Consider the following 23,250-nt stretch of genomic DNA (forward strand, 5'->3'; position numbering starts at 1 on the left):
AGCTTTGCTGGCTATAGCAGTTCGTACCCCTAAAAGTTCTGAATGCTCAATTTGCAAAATCTCAGGCTCTGTTTCTTATTCCTTTGTCAATAACATTTATTCTTTAAATACATCCAGATTGTCGCTCGTTGTAGCAAATGGAACAGAAATTACAATTATTTCATACAAAAAGTACACATATTCATAAAATCTCATAGTAAGTATCTGCTAAATATTTGCGTCCCTGTTTGGGCGCCATATATTACTTAGCCTACCTAATACGTAGCTTAAATGAGTGAAATGCGAAAGTAGCTAAAAATAGCTTTCCTGTAACACTGTGGAATGAGAAATTATACTGTGTCACTTCAAAAAGACGGATATTGTTATTTAAAAAGAGCTCTTTGCCTCTTTAGGCCTTTGAAGTGAAAATATGACTCTATCGTTTAAATGAAACTTACTTTACAGACCCTGTTCTGATTGACTTTCTGAATGTATTATCTTCTGCTATTTGTCTGAGTTCGGTCGAAGCCAAAGTCACTGAACCCAAGCCAAGGTGTGATGCGATCCGTGCCGAGAGGTGCGTGGCACATGGGAAGATGTGTCACAAACGGATCCTCAAGGATACAGGGTTACCTCCCTAAGTAGCCTTACACTGCTCGGGATTTCTGTGGTGTGGACTACGTAGATCCCCAAATCTCGTGGGACCAAGATGGACACGACTGATGAAAATAATTTAAAACAAACTGAGGGGAAAACTGAGACCACAGACACCCAAACATCAGTGTCAGGATCGATGAAATGCACTCCCACTACTGAATCAGGGTCTGGACCTGAGCAAGAAGTGGGAACTGTAATTGAGAAGTTGAACCAGATCAAGATTTAAGCTTTATCTGGGGCCCAGAGGAGTAAACGTCTCAGGGAACAGAAACAAAAGGAAGGTAAAGAATGGCTTCCCAAACAAAAGTGGAGTTAAAAGGGCTTGATCCCCAGTGCCTAAGAAAAAACTGTCTCAGGTTGAAGAGGCTACGCAGACCCCTTCAATGTCAAAGACAGGTAACAAGAGGATGAGGGGGAATTTAAGTCTCCCTCCTCTCAGGATAAGCGAGTCCAGAAAACGCCGAAACAGAACTGTAGTACCGTAGTCTCGGTTTTTAGGATGGCCATTATCCAAGAAGGCTATCCACTGGTAAGCATCACCTCGCGGCAGGAAAACCTCTTGCAGATGGCCCCCTTTGAATAGATTTGGAGGGGAGGGGGGGATGCTCGTCCAGGATCCAAATTCTGGAGGGTCCATCTAGATCGCGGTGCCCTCATTTTTGTCTGTGAGGGGGTGTATACGGTGGAATAGCTTAAAGGACAAGGTGCCCATGATATCCCCGTGGGAGGATGCGAAGCTCTTGGTCAAGACGGCAGCTGAGTTTCTTAAGACCGCAAAGGCATCAATATGGCTACCAAAATACCCTTAAGGATGTCACTCCAAAGACTCTGTTCGATAAAATAGGGGTTCAGAACCCAAAAGACTCTATTGAAGAGTAATCAACCAGAAGATTTTACTGGAAGGACGAACCCTGGTGGTGGAGGTGGTGAAGGCAATGCGAGAGGAAGACCTGAGACTGGTTTTAGGGTCCTCACAGGTCGCTGTCCGGGTAATCAAAGACCTAAAAGCAATGATGGCAGCAAGATTAATCTGCAGCACATTAAAGGGGATACAGAAAGTGGACGTGGCCCTTATACAAGATCATACTTAAATAAAGGAGGTGTTTTGGTCCTCGGTGGTAGCGGAGGTAAGTTGATTTTTGTTAGAAATCTAAGAAATTTCAGAACATGCATTTATGTTAGAAATGGAATTTCTATCATGCAAATGATAGATTTCTGTTCCAGAGACCTGGGACCATAAGGGTGCAGCAACATGGGGAAGGCATCGCGAGGGAAACTGTTCTGGCCTGAGCATACCTTCCTTAGGAAGACAGCCCTCCTCCTCCTTTGTAGGTGAGGAGACTGACAGAAGCTTGCAATCGGCAAGGCGACCAACTGTTGGTTGAATGATCAGCCAATGCCCACAACTGAGTGTGTGCCAACAAGAACACCAACAGTACAGGTGAGTACCTTTTTGAATTTCTCTTGTCTAACAATTTGGAGGTCCTGAATAGGGGTGACGAATCAACATTGAGGAGCAGTAGAAGGGAAGAAGTAATTGACATAACCTTTGGTTCCATGATGATGGGCAGCTATGTCAAACAATGGCATGTGGTGTTAGAGCCATCCTCATCGGACCACATGTATATTATATTCAAGGTTGAAATGGGAATCAGACAATGACGGATAGGAATTCCGGGAAAACAGACGGGGACATATAGGTGGGACTTTGACTTAAGCTTACCAGAAATTAAAATCTCGATAAGGAATCCAGTACAGTTTTGAGGAAGTAGCAGAGGCTGTAACCTCTGACATAGTGACTTCATACCAGGACAACTGCGCAATCACCAAGAAGTGCACAAATACGAGTGTGCGTTGGTGAGCTAAAACTTAGAAACGCAAAGAAGACAGGTACGAAAACTGTTTAACCTTGCGAGACATAAAGGATAATGGACAAAATATCGTGAGGTCTTTGTCAACTACAATCATGAAGTTAGACAAGCAAAGGAGACATCCTGGGAGGCATTCTGTGAGGAAGTGGAGGGCACGGCTCCTCAAGTCAGACTCCACAAAATCCTCATTAGAGTTCCAACTAATCCAGTAGGTACGTTGAGGATGGAGGACGAGGAATAAACAAAGACTGCACATGAGACGCTGGAATTCTTCCTTAAAGCTCACTCCTCTCAATATGCTCTAGCGGATAATAAAGACCAGAATACGATCCATGAGAGACAATGATTCTCAGGTATTCGAAGAGAGGACTGGGAATCGGCCAAGAAGTGTGACGACTTCAGTAAAATCCAACGGGCGGTGGGAACATTCCAATCTTTCAACTCGTCTGGCCCTGATGTAGTTTTTCCAGCTCTTCTGCAACAGGCAGGAGAGAATCTTATAAGAGTCGTATGCAGGTTATTCAGGGTTAGCCTAGCAGCAGGGATCATTCCCAACGCATGGAGGGCTGTGAAGGTTGTCTTTATTCGAAAGCCTGGGAGAATGAATCATACCAAAGCCAAGGATATCAGACCAATCAGCCTGTTCTCCTTCATTCTTCAAAAATTGGAAAAGTGGTTAATGTACATGTTGGGGAGAGGAGGCTAACTAGGGCTCCTCTACATTCAAACCAACCAGGTAAACCATGTGAGACAGCTCTCCATCAACTCGTTGTGAAGGTGGAGGAAGCACTTCAGTTGCAGGAAATAGCCCTCTGCATCTCCTTGGACACCAAGGGGGCTCTTAGTAACACAACCTTCGATTCCATGGTTAGGGAAGCAGAGGTGTATGACCTAGGGACCACTACGTATAGGTGGACTAGGGTCATTCTTAGTGGAAGGAAGGTAGAGGCCATCGTGATGAAAAAAAGATGGTAATTAACACCACTAGCGGTTGTCCACATGAAGGAGTTTTGTCGCTTTTATTGTGGAATCTAGTGGTGAACGAACTCATTGAGGAACTAAATTCCCAACAATGCTTTTGCCAAGGATACGCAGACAACCTTCTCATAGTAATACGTGGCAAATTTACTGACACAGTTAGGAATATGGCACAAGGTACGCTGGACATTTTGCAAGATTGGTGCAGGGAACAGGATTTAAGGGTTAATCCTAAGAAGACTTTTGTGGTACCATTCACGAAAAAGCATATCCAACATTCAAGTTGTAATCTAAAGCCTTTCGATGAAACTCTACCTGTGAATGTGATAGTGAAATATCTAGGGGTAAACGTAGATGAGAAACTAACGTGGACCCCACACATTAAGAGCATCTGCTCCAAGGTGAAAGGTACTCTACTGAGTACCAGAAGAGCTTGTGGCAAAAACTGCTGCCCAAGCTCCAGAGGTACGCACTGGATATACACCACGGTGGTTAGACCTACAATATCCTACAGGGCTATAGCGTGGTGGAAGAAGGTAGAACAGCAGACTGCAGCTAAGGAGCTTGCTAAGGTGCAAAGACTGATATGCTTAGACATAGCAGGCGGGATTAGCAACACACCAGCTGCTGGGATGGAAGCTATGCTGGGCGTGCGTCCATTATACCTTTGGGTCAGGATGGAGGCAGCAGCTGGTGCTTACAGACTCAAAACTGGTACGAACTGGATCTCATTGGGATATCCAGAATGTCACACTAAAACGGTGGGTGAGGTAAATATAGGAATATTTGGGGAAATACTGACCGACTATACAATAACTCACAACTACTTCAACAAAGCCTTACAACGTAACAACTGGAAGCAGGCAGCAGTGGGAAAAAACAGTTCGACACCGTACGGGGACACTGTCTCGTTCACTGATGGGTCTAAATCAGACCAAGGTGTATGGGGTTCAGCCAAGACTGGAGGACATCATCTCTCTAGGAAAACTGGACTCAGTACTCCAAGCCGAAATCACTGCCATTATGGCGTGTGTGGAGGAGAATGTGTGTAGGTGCTACAAGGACCGTAGCATCTACATCTATTCAGACAGGCTGGCAGCCCAAAAATCTTTGGCAGCTCCTGCAACAAGATCTAAGATTGCTGCAGAATGTCACAGGGCTCTGGTGGAACTAGTCGGAAGCAGTAGGGTAAACCTAGTGTGGATCCCTGGCCACTCAGGGATCGGTAACAATGAACAACCCGACAGATTAGCCAGGATGGGGGCAAATACTCCAATCATTGGACCCGAACCTGTCCTAAGAAGGCTATAACGGGACTGGCTCAGAAGACAGCACATAGAATACTGGACCAAGGTCTATAAACGAAAACATGGCAAGGTAATGATGCCAAAACCGCGTTTTAAAAGAAGCTCGGAAATCCTGGGCTTGAATAGGAAAGAGGTTAAACTTATGGCTACACTGATGACCGGCCATGGGAACGTCAGATAACACCTGCATACAGTTGGGTATAACCCTAAATGTAGGATCTGTGATGAGAGTGAAGAAACTGCATCATACATAATCTTCGAATGCACTGCATTGGAGCCGGCCGCGATGGTCTAGCGGTTCTAGGCGCTCAGTCCGGAGCCGCGCGACTCCTACGGTCGCAGGTTCGAATCCTGCCTCGGACATGGATGTGTGTGATGTCCTTAGGTTAGTTAGGTTTAAGTAGTTCTAAGTTCTAGGGTACTGATGACCACAGATGTTAAGTCCCATAGTGCTCAGAGCCATTTGAACCATTTGAACCACTGCATTGGAGAGCAAGTGACTCAGAATTTTCGGGGGCAACTAGACCTGAAGAAATTGTGTCTAACAAAGAATTGGTAAATGAACTCCTTGTACTATTTAAGGGCACTTGTTGGCTTTACTAGATATACTGGGAGCGATACGCCACTATGAACTGTTTCGGTGCGGGCACGGGCGGGTTAGAACAAAGCTATTTTAACTTCCCTGCTATAATCAAATCAAATCAGTCAAATCAAAGTCACTGAATAGCATATGATGAAGACCAAGTCGAAATATATAACGAAATTTATTCAGTGTCGCCTCTATAAACACGGGACTTCCAATACTTCTAGCAAGTAAGGCATGTTCTCATTTACAGATACTGAAATTAGGATCGTTCAAGAATGCTGTCTGACCACCCATATTCCCCCACTAAACGTCAGGTAGAAGCATTACTAAGGTGAAAAGAAGTTGGTAAAAATTACTTTGCGGCGGCGCAATGTTTTACAAAAGTTCCACTCACCTGATGGTGAATTTATTTTTACACACATGCCTCCTTCAAGTTACTGACATGCAATTCTCAGCCGGAAACAGCTGTACACATCATAACTTCAAGTCGCCCTAAAACTGTTTTGTCCGTGGAATTAATAGTTAAATGAAAGTACTTATGTGCGTAATCTTTCTATTACTATAGGTTTCCATACATCAGTTACTATCAAGCCTTGCACTAACCTGTACAAAGTCTGAAACGTCCACACGCGCATATCACTCATAATCGTAGCCAGTTTACGGTAATTATGAATTATCCTCCACAGAGAGCTTACAAACAGATTGTTTCTTTTACAATTCCTCGCTCAAATGTAGCCATAATTGGTATCACGTAACAAAATGTTCACGTTCACGAGTAACCAACAGGCCACGCGGTTCTGAATTTGTCAGCGTGCATTAAATCCAACTCTCTTCAACACTTTACAGCACCTGGAACATTGTGGTACCGAAATATCAAAACATCAATAATTTTCAACGGAGCACGTGTCAATGTGTCTGATCGCTATAAGATCCAGGACCCGACTGTATTCTTCCCTCTACACAAGAGAAGTATCTAAATAGATCGCATAGAAACGATATACACCTGCGCAAAATGACGCCACTTGTCCCACTCGTGACTCATACTGCACGTCTGATCATTGATGTAATGTCCCCTCTAAATAGATACGATGTAGAGGCGCTACGCCTCAACTTCACATTGAAAGATACACAAATAAAAGATTACTTGAATGAAAAGCGAGATTCTTTACACAGTGATGTTACTTAAATAAAGCAGCGCACACTTACAGAATACTTCCATGTATCACATCAAAGTGTCAAGGAGAGAGATACAGCTAATCCAGTGATGAATGACCCTTTCATAATCATTACACACAAAACAAATTCGGTACGATAATTAATATTGTGTAGTAGTTTCTTTGGTTGTGGTTACATTTTTTTTGATAAATAACTAAGTTATGCTAGGCATTTTGGCGGTACTTCAGACACCATAAACGTTTTCTTTGATATACGAGACTGCGAACGACTGCTGGAAATAATAAACTGGCTGAAAATAGTAAGAGTAGGGTAACATGATACTTGCAACATAATACTGTTTTGATGCAGAAAGTTCGTCTACAATTTCTTTCCGTAAGATACAATAGTGTGTAAAGAGAAGGAGCATGTCTGAGTGACAGAGGTGTTGGATTTATTTTTAAAGAAAAGGAAAAAAACGTTTAGTTTTTGCGCAACACTTTGAATGTAATTGTCCTAAGAGAGCTACTCATTTATCTTCTGTTTGAATATTCCACTTCATTGACTATAGATACCTTATGACAGAAACAAAATAGATTCTGCTTCTCTGTGCGGCATGAGCAATAGATATTTGCTGTTCTGTTGTTAAATAATTTAGAAACAATTTCCATATCATTCGGAATGTCGCTTCCAACATACACAAATAGAAAGGCAGCTGAAGTATTCCTTATGTCTAATAGCAGCACCTCGACGTTAAATTAAGGAAAACATCCAGAACACAACTGTGCGACACTCCCTATTTAGCTTACTAGAAACTAATCAGCATCTGATTTAGCTGCACAGATGCAGTTCTGTTGCTTCTCCCAAACTGCGACCATCCGGACGTGAAAGTGCTGATCCACAGCATAAGTGGGTAGCAGACAGGATTCGCTTAGCTTCTGTCAGTCTTTGCTGTCGGGGTCAGCCTGACATAGACACGCGGCTCGTGTTGCAGCACTCTCTGGCTTCTCACTCCGTCCGTCCAGGAAGGAGTCCTTTTGTATCCGCTCACCCAAGGGGGTGACTGTAAATGAAACACGTTCGTTTTTGTGTTCCGCGCTACGTTGTCTTAAATTAGACGCTGCACCAACAGATACTGCACCACTGACCACCAGAAGGTTGATGAAGATAAATCTGTTTTTTACGTGTCCTTCTTCGTTAGTGCATGGTGCAAGACTGAGTCATCCTTCAGCCATTAACAGGGAGGTAGGAACAACTTGTTTTACCACAAGGAGTGGATTCAGGTCCTCAAAGCTACTGAGACTTACACAACGCGTAGAAGCACAATTGCGAGACGAAAAACACGGCAGTTGTCATGGATTTTTCAGCGATGTCGGATACTTTAAATACCAAGCTAGTTATTCAAAATCTCTTACCATCATCATCGTACCTGCAGAGGAGAAGTTTATTTGGGGAAGTAGGAAATGCAGGCCACAAAGAAATAGGGTTGTCTCAGATAAGGGTACTTCGATCTTTAGTTTTCAGAATTTGTACCAAGGACCAACGCCTGTTGACAGGAAAGCTATTCAAGCCAGCCGATTTCAGACTTGGATGACGCCCAGAAAGAACCGTCTACCTACAGCAAGGAGAAAAAGTTCTTACCTAACCTTAGTAAAACGTAAAACAGTCCTTCTCGCCTTCGAAACAGAAGCAGACATAACATTTTAAATAGTCTGTGAAGCAGTTCCAGTAGAAAACTACACAATTCCAAATGAGTCTGGATAGAGCTCTCTTCTAAAAGGAATACTGTTCGATCATGAAGCAGGGCGTAGCAAATTCAATCAACGATTGCTGAAGTTATCGGTTGCCATGTGGGAAGCATTGCAGTGAACACTTGGCACTTATTCATAAGCGCTGTGCTGTTCTGCTGCTGAATGTATACTTCCGATAAGATAGAGATCTAGTCACTCCGAATTGGCCGATGTGTCGCTGCCTCGCTGGTATGGCGGCACCTATGCTTTTTCGATAAACAGCTGCCAACTAGAAACGGAAAGCCTTTGTATGTGAAACCCACCTTCTGTGTGCCCACCAGAACACTTGGCACTTATTCATAAGCGCTGTGCTGTTCTGCTGCTGAATGTCTACTTCCGATAAGACAGAGATCTAGTCACTCCGAATTGGCCGATGTGTAGCTGCCTCGCTGGTATAGCAGGGCCTGTGCTTTTTCGATGAACAGCTGCCAACTAGAAACGGAAAACCTTTGTGTGTGAAACCCACCTTCTGTGTGCCCACCAGTCTGCACGATGGTGATTAAACTCAAGAAAAAATATCTTCAGTAAACTGAGACACAACCGAAGGTCATAGCCCATAAATGGCGTGAAAGATTTTGATTTCTTGAGGGCAGTTTGCGCCAAACGAAGCAACGCAGATGAAGCATGGAGCAAAAGCTGCCACTGGGGATACGTCTACGTCTACATCTACGTGGTTATTCTGCAAATCACACTTGAGTGCCTGGCATAGGGTTCTTCGAACCGCCTTCACAATCATTCTCTTCTATTCCACTGTCTAACAACGCACTGAACAAATGGACACTAAATCTTTTCGAGCGAGCTCTGTTAATCGTTTCTGCCATTGTAGGTCGGCGTCAACAAAATATTTTCGCTCTAGGAGGAGAGAGTTGGAGATCGAAATTTCGTGAGAAGATCCCGCCGCAACGAGAGACGCCTTCGTTTTAATGGCGTCCATTCCAAATCCTGTATCACGTCCATCACACTCACTCCCCTATTTCTCGATAATAGAAAACATACTAGCCTTCTCTGAATTTCCTCGACGTACTTCGTGAATCCTACTGGTAAGGATTGCACACCGCGCTTCAGTGCTCCAAAAGAGACGGACAAGCGTAATGTTGGCAGTCTCTTTAACAGATCTATTGCATCTTCTAAGTTTTCTGCCAATAAAAGTCAGTCTTGGGTTCGCCATCCCCATAGCATTTCCTATGTGTTCTTTTCAACTTAAGTTGTTCATGTCCATTATAATTATCCGAGCTGTTATGCCGTGGTCGGTTGATGAATTCTGAGGTGATTCCCAACGTTTCGTCTCCGACTGCGGGAGACATCTTCAAGGGGGTCCGTAGCTTGATGGAAGGTCCAACATACACACTGGCTCGCTACTGACTGCCGCTAAATTCCGTGTCCGCGCGCCCCCGCGCCGCGGCGTGACGTCACGTGTTTTGAAAACGTCAGTGCAATTGGCCGCTGTCCGTCGCCGTCGATCGCCGTTGCCATCACCCAGTAGTGGACGAGTGGTACACATCTTCTTTAACACCGGCATCCATATACCGTTTAATTTGACGCCCTCCTCCATTCGGTTGAAATTATTTGGGTGTTTAGCGATTTCGATTGCCTCCCTGTAGAGCCTTTCGTAGTATCCGCTCGTGGCCGCTAGTACTTGCGTCTCCTCGAAACGAATATTGTGGTTCCCTGGCTGGAAAGCATGCTCCGCAACAGCTGATCGTTCCGTTTCTCCTCTTCTGCAATTTCCCTTGTGCTCTTCCAAACGTTTAGAAACAGTTCTTTTGGTGGTACCCACTTAAACATCACCACAGCTGCATGGGATCCTATACACTCCAGATTTTTCCAATGGTTTGCGAGCGTCCTTGGCAGGCCTAAGGTATTCCTTTATCTTCCTGGTGGGCTTGTAAATTAAGGTAATATTCCGTTTCGTCAAGATCCTCCCTATTCTTTCCGTTACATTTTTAACAAACGGCAGGAAAACCTTAGATTTTGCAGTAGCCTGTACGTCAGTATGATTTCTGCGTGGCTGCCTCAACGCACGTTTTATTTCGGCGGACGAATATCCGTTCTTCGTTAGTGCATTGTGGAGATGTTCCATCTCAGCGTCGAGCAACTCAGGTTCACAAACATTTCTAGCTCTGTCCGCTAACGTCTTGATAACACCCCGCTTCTGTTGTGGGTGGTGGTTCGAATCCCGGTGCAAATAACGGTCCGTGTGCGTGGGTTTGCGGTACACTGAGTGGCCCAAACTACCATTTTCGTTTCTAAACACAAGCACATCGAGGAAATGTAGTTTGCCGTCTACCTCCTCCTCCATAGTAAACTGAATTCTTGTGTTTATACTGTTCAGATGTTCGTGGAACCGGCTTAGTTCCTCCCTACCATGTCTCCACAACACAAACGTGTCATCCACGTATCGGAACCATACATTTGGTTTCTTGCTGGCAGTACCTAAGGCCTGTTCTTCGAATTTATCCATAAAGAAGTTTGCAATTACGGGACTTAGGGGGCTTCCCATAGCCACGCCATCCGTCTGCTCATAAAACTGTTCATTCCACTTGAAGTATGTGGTCGTCAAACAACACTTAAACAGCTCTAAAATATCGGCAGGAAAAATTCGATCCAGCTATTCCAATACATCATTATGTGGAACCATGGTAAACAGCGATACCACATCGAAGCTGACCAATATGTCCTCCGGCTGGACCACTACGCCATTCAATCTGCTGATGAAATGTGTCGAATTCTTTATATACGAGTCCGAACGGCCCACATGTGGTTTTAACAGCGTAGTCAAAAACTTGGCTAACGAGTAGGTGGGCGAACCAATGGCACTTAGTATCGGTCTTAACGGAACATTTTCTTTATGAATTTTGGGCAATCCATAAAGCCTCGGTGGTAGCGCAACCGAACTACAGAGACCTTTCTGTACACTCTCTTCAATGGAGGACTTTTTTATTAACCGCGACACAGTTCTGAGAACGTTGTTAGTGGGGTCCTTATTCAGCTTCCTATATGCTTGCGGATCCAGTAGATCCGTAATTTTTCTCTGATAGTCGGCCACATCCATAACCACCGTTGCGCTTCCTTTGTCAGCTGGGAGAACCACAATACTATCGTCGTCATTCAGGAGTTTTAAAGCTCTTCTCTCACCCACAGTTATATTACTTTTCGGCGGTTTTGCATTGGCTAATATTCTCACTGTTTCTATACGGATTTCTTCAGCTGGTTATATTTACGGCCTTCAGGTTTGACTGATTTATCGTGTAACGAAGTCTTACGGATTCCTTTTAGCACTCATGCGGATGACCTCAAACTTTTCATTATTCAGGGTCAATTGCCAATTTTGGCACCATTTTGTTTTGAGTTTCTGATACCTTTACTAGAAGATAAATGACACCATCATTTGCAATCAACATAAAACGGCTGCTCAGATTGCGGATCCCAAATCGTTAATATAAATAAAGAACAACAGACGAAATGTAACACTACTTTGGTGAACGTGAGGAATCACTTCTGTTTTAATTGATGACTTTCCGTCAGTTACAACGAACTGTGTCTTCTCTGCCTGAAAATCATGAATCTAGTCACATAACTGAAACGATATTCCATATGCTCACAATTTCAGTACAAGTCGCTTGTGTCGTACAGCGTCAAAAGCCTTCTGGAAGTGCAGAAACACGGAATCAATTTGAAATGCCTTATCGACAGTACACAACACTTTCTGTGAGTGAAGAGCTAGTTGTGTTTCAAAAGAAACTTAAACTTTGTGTTCTGCCTTACGGCAGCTCTTCTCATGGGGGAAGCCGCGTCAGAGAGGTTCACCGCATAAGCGTCTAGGGAAGTGATTCCAGTAGTGGTTTCCCGTTGCCTTCCATTGATGATGATCTAATGATAATGAGGACAACACAGCACCCCTGAACGGAGAAAATCTCCGACCCAGGCGGGAATCGAATCCGAGCCGCCTGGTGTGACAGACCGCCGCACTGACCACTCAGCTATCGGGGCCGACCTCTCAACGGAAAGACGTTTCTAAATCAGTGCTGACGGTGTGTCAATAGGCCGTTTTCTTCGACACAGTTCATAATGTTAGGACACAATATATCTTCCAAAATCCTGCTCCATATTGATGCTAATTATATGGGCCTGTAATTTAGTGAATTCCTCCTACTGTTTTTCTTGAATACTGGTATGACATGTGCAACTTAGTAGTCCTTGAGCAGGGATCTTTCGTCGAGCAAGTGCTTGTATACGATTGTTAAGTATACAGCTATTGCATGAGCATACTCTGAAAGGAACCTAATTGGTATACTGCCTGGATTGGAAGATTTGCTTTTGCTGTGTGATTTAAGTTGCTTCACCACTCCGAGGCTATCTGTTTCTAAGTTTCTCATGTTGACAATTGTTCTTGATTCGAATTCAGGAATATTTACTTCGTCTTCTTTTGTGAAGGAATTTCAGAAGGCTGTGTTTAGTACGTCTGCTTTAGCAACACTGTGATCGATAGTATTTATATTGCTATCGCGCAGAGAAGGCATTCATTGAGTCTTTCTGCTGGCATACTTTATATACGACCAGAATCTCTTTGGATTTTATGGCAGGTTTCGAGACAAAGTTTCGTCGTGGAAACTATTATAAGCTCTCGCATTAAGGCCCGCACTAAATTTCGAGCTCCTGTAAAAGATCACAAATCCAGGCAATTTTGCATTTGTTTAAAATTAGCATGCATTTTCCGTTGTTTCTGCAATAAGGTTGTGACCCGTTTTGTGTATCATCGGGGATCAGCTCCGTCGTTTGTTATTTTATTTGGTATAAATCTCACAGTTGCTGTCGATACTATTTCTCTGAATTCAAGCCACATCTATTCTACTCTTACTTCGTTAATTTGGAAGGAGTAGAAATTGTCTCTCAGTAAGGCGTAAAGTGAATTTTTATCTGATTTTTTGAATATATATATTCTTAGTCATAATTCTGTGACCATGTTATAGACCATTCCTTGATTTAAATTCTGAGGAAGACACACCTAGCAGTGTTGGAACGTTGTTAATTCATTAAAAACAGTGACCGAGGGCTGTTTTCTTTCAATTGTAACTGTTCACGGTCTCTGAACGTGCAGCTACGTACAAAAAATTTGATGAGAATTACCTTAGAAAGAGCTAGCTTTTACTAATTTTCGCCGTCTTTATCTGCGGGAATGCAAAGTAATGATTTTACAGGAGTTTTTTACTACCGAGCCAGATAGATAAATTGTCTTAAAGGCAGTAACTAGCTATCGAGATGTTCATGAATGTGGTTTCTAGAGAGTTTAACGGAGTTTAACGGAGGAAACTCAAACTTACGCTGAATAAACACACTGCTTTAACTTACGTTCTATTCCTTTTACTCAATACCAGTTTCATCTCCGGAGCAGCAAACAGTGGAACTTCGCCCGTCAGATCTCGCAGTACACTTCGAATTATTAACAACATGTTTATTCTCATTTTCGCCGATATTTGAGATCTGTGCGTTAAGAGAAACTACAGTACTCCTTGTCTTCCCTGCTTTGATGCCAACATCCGAATCTTCTACATAATATACTAAGAAATGCTGTATAAGATGTGTGGAAAAATAGTAATCTTCCTGGTCAGTGTGGTAAAATTTCTCTGCTGACACATTTGTTCCTTCCTTTGAAATACGTATACTACTTGGATGGGTCATCATACTACCTGGTTCTCATAATTCTCATGAAACTATTTTAGAACTATTTCCAAAAAGACTTTATCTCATCGAAAAAGATATCTTTATTTTCCTAATTAATGACCAACTTCGTTTAAAGTAGAATGCCTGGCATGGTAGGAATGAAGAACGCATGCATTATATAGTTAAAGCTGTTTCTTAATTTATCAATTACCAGTATGGATTTTTCTGACATTTAAGTACGCTATTCACCCACGTTATATCGAAACGAACAAAGCTATTGAAAACTCTTCGCCTGTAGCTGTCATGTATCTCGTATCCTCATGATGTAAACGCTTAATCATCTTAGATAACTGAACAATAAAGGCCCTTGAGGGTGCTCTCGAAGATACTTCTGTCGACTTATCACCATGCAGAACAACGCGTTACTAGGAGATACTGAATTAAGTGACAAAATTGGTTCGATATTAAGTATACCAATATCTAAATCTGCGTACATGCTTTGCGAGCGACAGTTCGGTGTACTACGGACGGTACCGTGCAACACTACTGGCCATTTACGTTTCTGTTTCACTCACAAATGGAGAGAAATAAAGACGACTATTTGTACGACTTCGTACGAGCACTAATGTCTCTTATCAAGTCTACATGATCCTTGCGCAGAATGTACGTTAGCAGCAATAGAATCGTTCTGCTGTCAGCTCCAAATGGCGGCTCTAAAATTTATCAGTAGAGCCTTGCGAAAAGAACGCCCTCACTCCGTTAATTCCAAAGTGAGTCACGAAGCATCTCCGCAATACCCACGTGTTTGTCGAACCATTCGTTAACAAGCTCAGCAGCATGCCATTCAACTGGATTGATATACACTCCCGGAAATGGAAAAAAGAACACATTGACACCGGTGTGTCAGACCCACCATACTTGCTCCGGACACTGCGAGAGGGCTGTACAAGCAATGATCACACGCACGGCACAGCGGACACACCAGGAACCGCGGTGTTGGCCGTCGAATGGCGCTAGCTGCGCAGCATTTGTGCACCACCGCCGTCAGTGTCAGCCAGATTGCCGTGGCATACGGAGCTCCATCGCAGTCTTTAACACTGGTAGCATGCCGCGAAAGCGTGGACGTGAACCGTATGTGCAGTTGACGGACTTTGAGCGAGGGCGTATAGTGGGCATGCGGGAGGCCGGGTGGACGTACCGCCGAATTGCTCAACACGTGGGGCGTGAGGTCTCCACAGTACATCGATGTTGTCGCCAGTGGTCGGTGGAAGGTGCACGCGCCCGTCGACCTGGGACCGGACCGCAGCGACGCACGGATGCACGCCAAGACCGTAGGATCCTACGCAGTGCCGTAGGGGACCGCACCGCCACTTCCCAGCAAATTAGGGACACTGTTGCTCCTGGGGTATCGGCGAGGACCATTCGCAACCGTCTCCATGAAGCTGGGCTACGGTCCCGCACACCGTTAGGCCGTATTCCGCTCACGCCCCAACATCGTGCAGCCCGCCTCCAGTGGTGTCGCGACAGGCGTGAATGGAGGGACGAATGGAGACGTGTCGTCTTCAGCGATGAGAGTCGCTTCTGCCTTGGTGCCAATGATGGTCGTATGCGTGTTTGGCGCCGTGCAGGTGAGCGCCACAATCAGGACTGCATACGACCGAGGCACACAGGGCCAACACCCGGCATCATGGTGTGGGGAGCGATCTCCTACACTGGCCGTGCACCACTGGTGATCGTCGAGGGGACACTGAATAGTGCACGGTACATCCAAACCGTCATCAAACCCATCGTTCTACCATTCCTAGACCGGCAAGGGAACTTGCTGTTCCAACAGGACAATGCACGTCCGCATGTATCCCGTGCCACCCAACGTGCCCTAGAAGGTGTAAGTCAACTACCCTGGCCAGCAAGAACTCCGGATCTGTCCCCCATTGAGCATGTTTGGGACTGGATGAAGCGTCGTCTCACGCGGTCTGCACGTCCAGCACGAACGCTGGTCCAACTGAGGCGCCAGGTGGAAATGGCATGGCAAGCCGTTCCACAGGACTACATCCGGCATCTCTACGATCGTCTCCATGGGAGAATAGCAGCCTGCATTGCTGCGAAAGGTGGATATACATTGTACTAGTGCCGACATTGTGCATGCTCTGTTGCCTGTGTCTATGTGCCTGTGGTTCTGTCAGTGTGATCATGTGATGTATCTGACCCCAGGAATGTGTCAATAAAGTTTCCCCTTCCTGGGACAATGAATTCACGGTGTTCTTATTTCAGTTTCCAGGAGTGTATTGCTTTAATCCAACCTGCTAGGTAGACCATAATGCTCGAGTAGTACTCGAGAATGGATAGCCTAGTGCTCTAGTGCTCTACACGCGGTCTCCTTCATAGATCAGCTACACTGTCTTAATATTCTCCGCCGGCCGGAGTAGCCGTGCGGTTCTAGGGGCTACAGTCTGGAACCGAGCGGCCGCTACGGTCGCAGGTTCGAATCCTGCCTCGGGCATGGATGTGTATGATGTCCTTAGGTTAGTTAGGTTTAATTAGCTCTAAGTTCTAGGCGACTGATGACCTCAGAAGTTAAGTCGCATAGTGCTCAGAGCCATTTGAACCATTTAATATTCTCCCAATAAACCGAAGTTTACCATTCACCTTCCGTGCTACCGTCCTCAGCGCACGTTTCATTTCACATCTATTTGAAACGTTACCCCTAGATATTTAATCGAAGTTACTGTCATGCAGCACACGACTAATACTGTTTTCGAACATTACAGTTGTGTTTTTCCTAATCATTTTCGTACGGTTCCCTGGGGGTGGAAGTACTGGGTCAAATAAGGCTTAAACATCATTCTTATTAAGAATTATATTAGCATTTGCCAGCAAGAAAACTTTATCAATTAGACCAACGCGACCTTGACATATTAAGGCTAAACTGTTAATTAGATAACATTATATAAGAACAATTACCGATAATCCATCAACTATGTCATCAAATATTTCAGTGATAGCAAATAATGCTATAGTGTTAATTCAAATACTTGCCACATCTCTCCGAAAGTCGTTCATGGAAACAGGAAGATGAAAATTTAAATTTATAACAAAAGTTATTCTCTTTCAAAAAATATACAAATCTTGTATGCCATTGATTACTGTTATTGAAATATATACAGCAAATTTTAATAAGAGAAACAAGGCAATATTTCACCAATTGAAGTGACATAAAAATCTCTTGAAAGGTTCTAAAAAGACAGTCTTCAAATAGGTAGGCCATAAACATCTTTAGAATGTGTTTGACTAAAATAAACCAAATTACTCTGGTTTAACTAAAACGGAGTTCATTAAAAGGAAACAAAAACAATTAAAGCTGCTCGATATGAAACCGCCAGGTGTCAGGCAATGAGTGGGTCAGACGAACGGACACGAAATTACTTAGGGGAGGCCTGATACGCTGCTCACCACACTTCCCCAACCAGTGGGAACACTCTCCGAGACACAAACATACAATGGCAGCCTGATGAACAGATAAGTAATTTTTTAGTAAAACGAGTGAATTTTCGGTCATCAGATTACATGTTGGCAGCGTAGACAAAAAATTTGTCAAAATTTGCTTAAATATAACAAGGTAACTGGCCAAGGCAAGTAACATCATAAGCACCTAATAGTAAGGAAGTTCTGCGGCAAACCGTGATTCGGATTCAAATCACGTCACGAGGGGGAAAGGGTAAATACTTAACCTCTGCTCGGGTCGGAAAACCTAGGTGGAAGGAAGAGGGAAATAGTTGGCCGATGATCTTCACCTACGTAAACGCAAGTTTGGCGGCGCATAAACTTGTGGACTCCAAATAACTAAAGAAAGCGACTTGGCGATTTAGTACATAAGGTACTAGACAAGAAAAATGTTTTGGACGTCATAATTAATGACACTGAAACAAAAGAAATTCACAAAACCCCAATAATTTAAAACATCCAATGAAATTATAATTCTATGACAATTAATGTTTCGATACGAGCGACACGCTCCCTCCATAGCCTGGCCAGACACAGGAATAGAGAACAATAGCAACAGGAGGCTCAACCGAGTCCAATAAATAAGCAGCAGGACACACACACGTACAGGAAGTGAACAAATTCGCAACTATCACGCTCTTAAGGGGGAGCAAGATGAGTTTTTTACGAATGCCGCATGGTCTCGGCACCGAAGCAATGAACTAAAAGTAGCTCACCGAGCATACGTAGCGGTTGTCTGGTGACAAACGGTAGAAAACCCTGGAGCCGGAAGGAGTTGTGTTAGCCACGACACCCACCGCTCGCCTCCAGACCTGGTCGGCCAAACGAATAATTTGTTCACTCCAGTTCCCGGTGCACGTCCCTCGTGTCCGGAAAAGTCACACGGGCGGTAGAACAAACAGCAGACCCGTGGCCTCGCAGCCCTACAATGTCCGTCATGCTTCACTGACTGCCTCTACCCGGAAAACAGCCTAAACGTCACTGAGTTATTAATGCGGTCTACGGGCAGCTTGTATTTTGGTTGGCATCGGGATAAAAATTATTTCATTGAGCCATGGTACACATCAACCTGACGTCGTCTGCAGGTGGTAATGACATCTTGACTGTGGGAGTTACTTATGGACATGAAAAGTAATTTTGGAGTTACTGCTGATCCTAGGACCTCACTTTTATGACTAGTTACTCTCCGAATTCAATTTGTTTGGTTATGACAAACAATAAAAACGACGCGACATGAGGGAATTATCTGAATGGGATTATAATTAGTTAATGCGATGTACATGTGTAGACAAACAAAAGATTGCAATTTCAGAAAAAGTGGACGACGTATTCTAGGAAAAGACCTTCACATATTGAGCAAGTCAGTAACGCGTTGGTCCACGGCCGACCTTTAGACCAGTAGTCATTCGGCGGCTTGGCATTGATGAACAGAGATGTTGGATGTCCTCCTCTTTTTTTTTTTTTTTTTTTTTGGTCATCAGTCTACTGACTGGTTTGATGCGGCCCGCCACGAACTCAGAGTAGCACTTGCAACCTACGTCCTCAATTATTTGCTTGACGTATTCCAATCTCTGTCTTCCTCTACAGTTTTTGCCCTCTACAGCTCCCTCTAGTACCATGGAATTCATTCCCTTATGTCTTAGCAGATGTCCTATCATCCTGTCCCTTCTCCTTATCAGTGTTTTCCACATATTCCATTCCTCTCCGATTCTGCGTAGAACCTCCTCATTTCTTACCTTATCAGTCCACCTAATTTTCAACATTCGTCTATAGCACCACATCTCACATACCGTGCCAAATTCTATCCTTTTGGTCGGTTATGTAGTCACAACCCTGAGATGGTTCGGGGGCCACGCCCACAATGATCCAGACTTTCTCAATTGAGCGGAAATCTGGCAGCCTCTGTGGGTGAGGTAGGATTTGGCAAACACGAAGTTGCAGAAACTGTCTGTGTGTTCGATCACACATTATCTTGTTGTAGGCCCAAGATGGCTTGCCACGAAGAACAACAAAACGGGGAGTAGAATATCGTCAACGTACCGTTGTGCTGTAAGGAAGCCGTGGATGGCAACCAAAGGGGTCCTGCTATGACGTGAAACGGTACTCCAGACCTTAAGTCCTGGTTGTAGGGCCTGTATGGCGGACGACAGCCACTTTGGTATCCCACTGATGCCCGGAGCCGGACATCAGAGCTCAATTCGGAGCAGGACTCCTTATATTCCAATCAACGATATTCCAGGCAGATGACATGGAAACGCCCTCGACACGAGGGGGATAACAACCTGACCGTCGTTCGCCATACAGGCCAACAACCAGGAGTGCCGGTTGCCATTTCATTTCATAAGCTGTTTGGTTGTTATCCGTTGCACACTGACAGCACAATAGTATGTCGACCATATTTTACTCTCCGTTCTGTTGCCCATCATGGCAAGGCTTCTGGCCTTGCACTGCAGCAATATAACGCCCGCCTGCACGCGCCGAGAGTTTCTACTGTTTGTCTTCTTGCTTGCCAAACCCCAGCTTGGCCACGAAGGCAACTGCTAACATTTGGAGCATTAAGGATAGGGCCCTCCAACCACGTCGGTATTTGGCGATCTAACGCGCCCGTTAGACAGAAGTTGGCACCATAGTTAGCACCGTATTCCTCAGAACGACATCTACTCACTGTATCAAAGCCAAATAGCCACTTGCATTATGGAGAGAGGTGGACCTACGCGTTATTGACGTTCTCAATTTGCGAAGCTCTTTCTCTTGAATAAATCATCCAGTTTTTCTGGAACTGTAATCAGTTGTTCGTCCATACGTGTACGTCACATCTATCGATTTCCGACCCATACAGATAATTCCTTTGTGGTGTGTCTTTTTTTCTCTTAGAGTGTACATACATGTAATGCATATCTTGTTGTCTAAGTCTTCTTACGATGCTGCTGAGGCGAAATAAATGCATTATAACATTTCGGCCAGAATATAAATAAATATAATACTCTATTTCAGTCGTTACTGTCATACCAGAAATGAACTTACTTTGTGTAGGCGGTGATGAAAAGCTTTTAGGAATGTTAAAACTGCGTTATAAAACGCGTAGCTGTACCACTATTTGTAACTGAAGACAATCGATTTCGGTCCAACATCAGACGATCTTAGGGTCCCAAAAGCAACTCAGGCATTCATTCTCACAGTTGCTATACCAATTATAAATTATAGAATGTTCAATTAGTGTTACTATATTAACTATTATTACTATATTAACTCCTCATACCCGTCAACATCTGTGACGATTGTGTGTGTCTCGTTACCACGGTTTGAACTGAACGGGCCAGATATCTTATATTTCGGAGATGTAATGATCATTATGCGTGTGGAATATTTAAGGCTTCCATTGTAATATCTAAGGTCTGTTCAGTTGCCTGGCCGTGGATAGCTGACTTGCTTTTGACACACGAAGGTGGTCTGATGTTGGATCGAATTCGATTGCCTTCGATAAAAAATAGTGGTACAGATGTATAAACTATTATGGATCTTTTAAGTGGGCTTCATTAGCTGTGACATTTAGTTACTATGTTTGACAATACGTTTTATCCCACACTATTCGTCTGAGATGAAGTCACTCACTGTCACTTAGCAGTGTTGTGAGAAGCTTTCTACGACTCCAGAAAAGGTCAACGGTAGATGAATCTCTGCGCAGAGGGCCGCTGCTATAGCATCGGGCCTGCAACGTGTCGCTCTGGTGTACTGTGGGTACAGCCACATAAGGAACACGTAGTAAGCAGCTGACCAATAGCTGGCCATCTTTCAGTTGCCACGTCAGTTCTATGATTCGGTTCATATTTTTTCCTCCTGTCAACAATTATTTCGGCTTCACGGAGTTCCGGCTTCGTTCTGAACACTTATTCAAAATAAACCAACGAGAGAATAACACCATTGCCTGTCAAATTGAAAGGGTGTCACAGATGTCTGTGATTATGTCACATTTCGACAGATTAACCCATATAATACCTTTGGCTGTAGTCTAATCTTCTTGGTGAAAGCGTTTTCAGATGCGGTCAGTTACTGTGTGGATAACAGTGTCAGTCAGTAAATCTCTTTATGAAAAGCATATGTCGCTCGTACAACTGAGAGCCATATTTCTACGTCGCAGAGTTACCGAGGAATTTTGAGAAGACTATGTGAAAGAAAGTTGAAACACTTCTCAGTGGACATAATATGTCATGAAACTCACAGATTGAACACAGCATCAACAAAAGTTACATCATATTTTCTTGACAGAAATAAAGTATCTTATGCGGGATGGGGAAGTGGCTATGCATGTGGAAAACAGTATTCCATTTGAGTCCATAGACGTATCACCGCACTGCATTGAACAGATATTTGAATGTTGTGAAGGGGCAGTTGAATTTATTGAAACTAAACTTTTGATTGTTGTTGTTTGTAGATCCCCTAAATGTAACTTCAGAGCACTTCTGCTCAGGCAACAGAGGGTTCTTGATTCACTTTGTAGGAAGTACCAGAAATTAGTTACGTGTGATGACTTCAGTATAATTTTTGTATGTGATGGAGCAAGGAAAAGGAAGTTGCTAGATCTCCTAAATTAAAATGATCTGATGCAGACTGTGTTTTTTTTAACTAGGGCGCTTTGGAACAGTAGCACAACCATAGACAATATTTTTATTCATTCTTCATTACTAAATGGGCGCCGGCCGCGGTGGTCGAGTGCTTCTAGGCGCTTCAGTCCGGAACCGCGCCACTGCTACGGTCTCAGGTTCGAATCCTACCCCGGGCATGCATGTGTGTGATGTCCTTTGGTTAGTTAGGTTTAAGTAGTTCTAAGTTATAGGGGACCGATAACCTCAGATGTTAAGTCCCATAGTGCTCACAGCCATTTTGGACTAGATGGGCATTCTGTTGATAAAAGGGTGAATGGCCTTTCAGGCCATGATGCACAAATTTTGACACTAAAAGCCTTTTGTAATCAAACAAATGTCACATATAATTGCAAACTATGTAGGAGAGTTAATCCAACAGCAATAGAGGGTTTTTTGAACATTGTCAAGGAACAAGAGTGGCAGGATGTTCATAGTGCCGATAACGTAGATGATAAATATAATGCTTTCCTTAACTCATTTCTCATGCTCTTTCCATTTGAACGTTATAAACGGGGTACTAGCAGCAATAGACAGCCCGTGTGGCTTACTAGTGTGATAAGGATATCATGCAGAATAAAGTGGGAGTTATATCAAAATGTTAGAAGTAGTCACAATCAAACTACAGTAGCCCATTCCAAACAGTATTGTAAGGTGCCTAAAATTGTTATTAGGAAAGCAAAGAGTATGTTGTATGAGAATAGAATAGCTAACTCACAGGATAAAATTAAAGCCATATGGTCAGTTGTGAAGGAAGTGTCTGATCACCCACACAAGGTCGACGGTATAAAGTCAGTTCGTAGTAGAAATATATCTGTTACAGATATGTACACTATTTAACAAGCATTTTCCGGGCATTGCCTGGTGAATTAAGTAAAAATTCAGTTTCTACAGGGAATCATATAACTTTCTTGGCAAATGCCTTTCTGATATTGATGTCTGAAACACTCCTCTGTGATACAGACAAGGGGGAGATTGTGTCAATAATTAAATCACTGAAGACTAAGGACTCACATGGATATGATAGAGTGCGTAGCAGAATATTGAAGTACTGTGCTGCACATATTAGCCCCGTATTTAGCCATATTTGCAATATTTTCTTCAGGAATGGTTAGTTTCCTGAACGAT

This window comes from Schistocerca piceifrons, chromosome 2 (genome assembly GCF_021461385.2).
Source record: "Schistocerca piceifrons isolate TAMUIC-IGC-003096 chromosome 2, iqSchPice1.1, whole genome shotgun sequence".
NCBI classification, from domain to species: domain Eukaryota; kingdom Metazoa; phylum Arthropoda; class Insecta; order Orthoptera; family Acrididae; genus Schistocerca; species Schistocerca piceifrons.